This window comes from Montipora foliosa, chromosome 3, assembly GCF_036669935.1.
Source record: "Montipora foliosa isolate CH-2021 chromosome 3, ASM3666993v2, whole genome shotgun sequence".
Taxonomy (NCBI): Eukaryota; Metazoa; Cnidaria; class Anthozoa; order Scleractinia; family Acroporidae; genus Montipora; species Montipora foliosa.
Window position 1 is genome coordinate 59,763,801 of NC_090871.1, and position 5,000 is coordinate 59,768,800.

The window sequence follows — 5,000 nt, forward strand, 5'->3', positions numbered from 1 at the left end:
ACGGGATTGGACAAGTAAACTCACAAACTAAACTTGCGTGAACGAGTACGTTTCAGATAATTGTTATCGTTCAAGAGGTAATTAATTAAAAATTACTTTGTTTTAAGGTTGGATTTAAGAATTGAAGCCGGTGTACGGATCAGTTGAGAATTAGCTTTCATTTAGGTATGGAATCGAAGAGTAATTAATTGCGTTGGACGTTAGGAGAACGAAATTTATAATTTTGGGTATCCTGTGCGTAGGGTTGGTTTTAACCAGTTTTCATTTTCTGTTCGTCTGCTTTTCAGCGACATCTTAAAATACGTCATGCACGCATGGGCATCTTGGTTATGAACGACATATGCGGAAAGAACGAGATAACATCGACCTAAACCCGGTGAGCCATATATGCCGCTTACAAAGTGGAACTTTCAATAATTAACTCTCTTTTTTTTTTCTTTAATTTGCTTTATACCCGTTACAGGATCCGTTCCGACAGTGGGAAGAGCGCCGGAAATTTGTTAGCTGCAAGTTGAAAGACTGAAAATCACTTCGCTAACAACAGGACCCAACCTGGGATAATTTTCTGTAACGTCTCGAAAATGACCGGTCCGATTGACCGTTTTATCACTGAAATAATCCTCGCCGCGATCGATCAGAAGCGAGAGAGCGAGGAGCGAGCGAAAACGAAGTGATCATCTTTCAAGACTCCGCTGACATATCGATGGCTCACCTGGTTTAGGTCGATGTCATATGCACACCTCGTTCCCAGGGCTTTTCTCAAGCGAAGAAATGCCCCGGGAACGAGGTTGGATCGCTCCCCTCGTGATTGATTTGCACCAGTGACACCCTGGTTCTTGGCAACGGACACTTTCAATAGACATTCTTTACGCAAATGCATCGTCTTCATGACATCTCGGCTTGTCTAACGGTGTACAAAAATTTGGTTTTATCAACGGAGTTGATAATGTAAATTGGCCACCGTACAGAGATTCTAAAAGCTGACGTTTCGAGCGTTAGCCCTTCGTCAGGGCGAATCAAGGGATTATGGGTTACGTGTAGTTTTTATAGTAGAGTAGGAGCTACGCTATTGGTGGTAACATGGCAACGTGAAAAATACGAATATATTAGTTAAATGAAAAGCGTTCGTTAATACCGTGAGGATTAAGGGTGCCGATTTGAAAGATGAATTTTTGTTCCAGATTCTTGGGGCTTTCCGTCGTACCTAGATGTAGGGAAAGGCCGCAGATAGCCATGTGTTTTTTGGAGTGGTTAGGCAGATTAAAATGGGGAGCGACTGGCTTAGATGCATCCTTGTCATTTTTCTCAACATCGCGAAGGTGTTCGCGGAATCGGTCACCTAGTCGTCTACCTGTCTCACCAATGTCTAATTTATTGCATAACGTACAGGTTATGCAATAAATGACATTTGCGGAGGTACATGTGAAACGATCGGTGATCTTAACAGATCGCTTAGGTCCCGATATTTTGCTAGTGTTAACAATGAAAAGACAAGTTTTGCATCGTGAGCGCGCGCATTTGAAAGTGCCGGGTTGCTCGTTAGTTTTGAGCGCGCTTCTGACTAAAAAGGTGCCTACGTTTTTGTCGCGTTTGAATGAAATAAGTGGAGGTTGCGAAAAGATTCTACCAGTCTCGGGATCATTTTGGAGTAATTTAAAATTACTAAGAATGATGCTTTTGACTGCGTGATTATGAGGATGGAAAGTGAGGGTGAATGGAATTCTGTCATTCTTATCTTTTTGTGACGTTTGTAGTGATGACTGTCGATCAAATTGTTGGGCACGATGATGGCCCGCTTTGACCACAGAGACAGGATAGCCACGTTTTTCGAAGAACTGGCACATCTCCTCTGATTTGCTGGAAAAATCGGAGTCATCACTACATTGACGTCGAAGTCTAAGAAATTGAGAATAAGGAATGGAGTTCTTGACATGTGATGGATGTGACGATGAATACAACAACAAATAACTGTGTGACGGTGCTTTCCTTTTATCAGATCTGGCCGGCCAGACTCGTCGTTTTGCAAAGACAACGCAACAATTTTGAAGGAAAACTTGCATGATAATCTCTCGTATTCTTCCGGAGGAGCGTACATTGTATATCATCATCGAAGCGTGTTAATTTGAAGGCGTTGTAGAGTTGCTGCCAAATGCCCGGTCTCGCCGGTCAGTTCTGTCAAATGGAAAATGTTATTTCCGACAGTTGTAGCCTGCGAAATTGGCAGAAATAGATATTTTGGCGGCACGGACCAGAGGACTGGGTCCAGTTATCTGGTGGGGATTATGGGTAACTTGTCGTACAAATAGTGAACCGTTAGAGATTTGAATCAGCCTAGGTTCAGCTTTCTTCGCCTCCTTTTTTTTTTTGTTTGTTTGTTAACTTTTCCCCTTAGCCTCAATGGGGTAGTGGTACTTGCATATGGTTTGGAGAACACGTTCCCTCATTCCCGAAGGGTTTTGGGTTTTCGTATCCGGCAGGTGCCCAGTGGCCTTTTCCTTTAACATGTTCAAGTTAAAGACGTTCGCGCCAATTGTTTCTGCGCATCCTTACTGCGCACGCAAATGCACACGCCACGTCATACACGAGCACGCGCGCTGAGTACTAAAATAAGAAATGATAGGGCAAAAGGCCATTGCTATAGCTTTGACTTGATTTAACGGTCTTGGACGTTCGGTGACCCCTATTTTTCTTTCCAGAAACGGATTTTATTTACAATTGTCTCCACGTTGTCCAAAAATGAACAAAAAAGCAATGTGGGAAGTTAAAAAAATTTCAAGATTTCTGCTCACGGGACATCGAATCCTGCCATCTTGCGGCTGCAAGGCGCGTGAAACTGTGGTCGCTAAACGCGAACTTGATCTTTAAGGAACCTCACCAGTTGACTAAATTCACTTAATAAGTCCACTTAAACAATATTTGGCAGAGAAGATTTCACTTCAAAGATTTAATTGCAATATATTTGGGATTACAGACACTGGCCTTATACGCTAACGAAGCCCGATTTTGTAACATTTTGGGTGTTTTTCCGGGCATGTTCTCTCCAAAACGAAGTCGGTGACCCCCCATTTTTTTTACATTTCTGACACAACTCACTCATTATCTTACAGTGTTAAAAGTTTCAGAAAAAAATCAATGTTGAAAAATTTTCGCGCGAACGTCCTTAAGAGGTCAGTACCATCAAGTATGCTAACGTATTGTTATGCTGGAGCGGAATTTGTATGCATATGGTAAGCAAAATAAACCGGCTTGTGACGCTTGCTGTCCTACATGTCGCCCATGTATGTACAAAGTTCTGTTGTGATTGAGTTAGTCGTGCTGTGTCTGATTGGGTAGTGGAGTCAAAATGCTCCCTAAGTAGAGATGTCAGCCTCGATGCCAATATTACCCGCCTTCTCCTTTGCTTCCAAAGCCAATGTCGAACACACTTCAATAATCCGAGATTACTAATAGTATAGGAGTATTTTTTAACCGTTTGCATTCCTTGTTAAAATGCTTCTGTTTTAGTTCATGGTGAGTGGTGCGGGGTCGAGAGTAGGGTTGGTGCTTTTGGTTATTGTTCATTTCGTTTTGTTCCGTTTGGGAATCCCCTCGTCTAACGCCACAGTCCTCTCGAGCCAATTTTTTAATGACTTCGTGGGTTTGCAGCACGTGTCGTCAGCAAACAGGAAAAACTTAAGCTTTTCAGAAGAATCTTGAATGTCATTAATAAATATAGATTAGGAAAAGTAGTGGGCCCAAGACGGAGCCTTGCGGTACACCACAAGTAGTATCTTTTCTAGAAGATAGGTACGAATCAATTTGAGTTGTTTGTATTCGGCCTTGTAGATAAGAAGAAAACTATTTATTGATGACACCACGGAAACCATAGTGATCCAACTTATGCAGTAGAATTTTATGATGTACCGTATCAAAAGCCTTCTTTAGGTCAATAAAAACTCCGCACGCGAATAAGCGTTTGTCCATGTTTGTTTGTATGGTACTTACAATATCCAAAATTGCATGCTGAGCTGAAAGTGTTTTACGAAAGCCATATTGAGATGGAGAAAGTAGATTATTTTGTTCAAGGAAAGATTCCATTCTCTTCAAAACCAATTTTTCAAAGATTCTATTAAAATTAGACAGCAAAGAAATTGGCCTATAATTGTTTGGATCAGTATTATCATCTGTTTAAAAGACAGGAATAATCTTTGCCATCTTTAACTTGTTCGGGTAAACTCCGGTCAAAATAGATAGATTTATAATTTCTGCAAGACTATCGCTGATAACATTCGACGCGCACTTCAATATCTGCGTTGGACATGAATATTAGCCATGAGATTTATCATTGGGTATGCGAGAAATTTCTAGTTTCACCTCTGTTGGGGTTACTAAATTAAAAGCAAACGACGTATCAGGAGAGTAAGATCTAAGACCGTTTACTTTTTTCCCCTCTGTTCACCGTCGTCTATAAGGCCGTTTACACGACAGAAAAATTGGGTACGGACCCGACAAGAAAAGAGTACGGACCTCACATCTACCGGATTTTTTAAACCATTTTTTTGCTTCTGTCTCGGATGACTTTACTCCTCTTGACAACTTACGTCACCTTGCTCAATAACCTCATTGATCGCATGCGCACTAAAAATCCGCGGAGCTCTGGGGTCAAGAGTGCTGTTGATTTCAACATGGCGGCTGGCGAGAATTCACAGGAAAAGGAGTCTTGCTCCACTTGGAAGGACGAAGAAGTTGAGTCTCTTATTCAGTTGATATATTCTCGGAGGAAAATATTCGTCGCCATTTTGTTTTAGAGGAATTACGCATGCCCGGTAGCAGCATACAGCTTGAACCAGTTACGTAAAGGCCGTTTACACGACAGAAAAATTTGCGTCCGGACCCGTCAAAAAAGCGGTACGGACTCATAACTTTTGTAAGAAACACTGGAGTTTCTGCAGGGCCATAAAGGCCGTTTACACGACAGAAAAAAATTGTGTCCGGACCCGTCAAAAAAGCGGTACGGACTC

General features: G+C 41.8%; 1 long non-coding RNA gene across 1 annotated transcript in view; it reads left to right on the plus strand.

Annotated features, from left to right (window-relative positions):
• LOC137997831 (uncharacterized) overlaps positions 1–1,254 on the plus strand; it is a 1,983-nt gene extending 729 nt beyond the window's left edge. Inside the window, exons 1-3 of the long non-coding RNA XR_011122610.1 lie at positions 1–77; positions 288–376; positions 464–1,254. The exon at positions 1–77 is cut by the window's left edge and continues 729 nt beyond it. This is a non-coding gene — a long non-coding RNA (uncharacterized lncRNA). The remainder of the gene's footprint in view (positions 78–287; positions 377–463) is intronic.
• Positions 1,255–5,000: the final 3,746 nt, after the last annotated feature.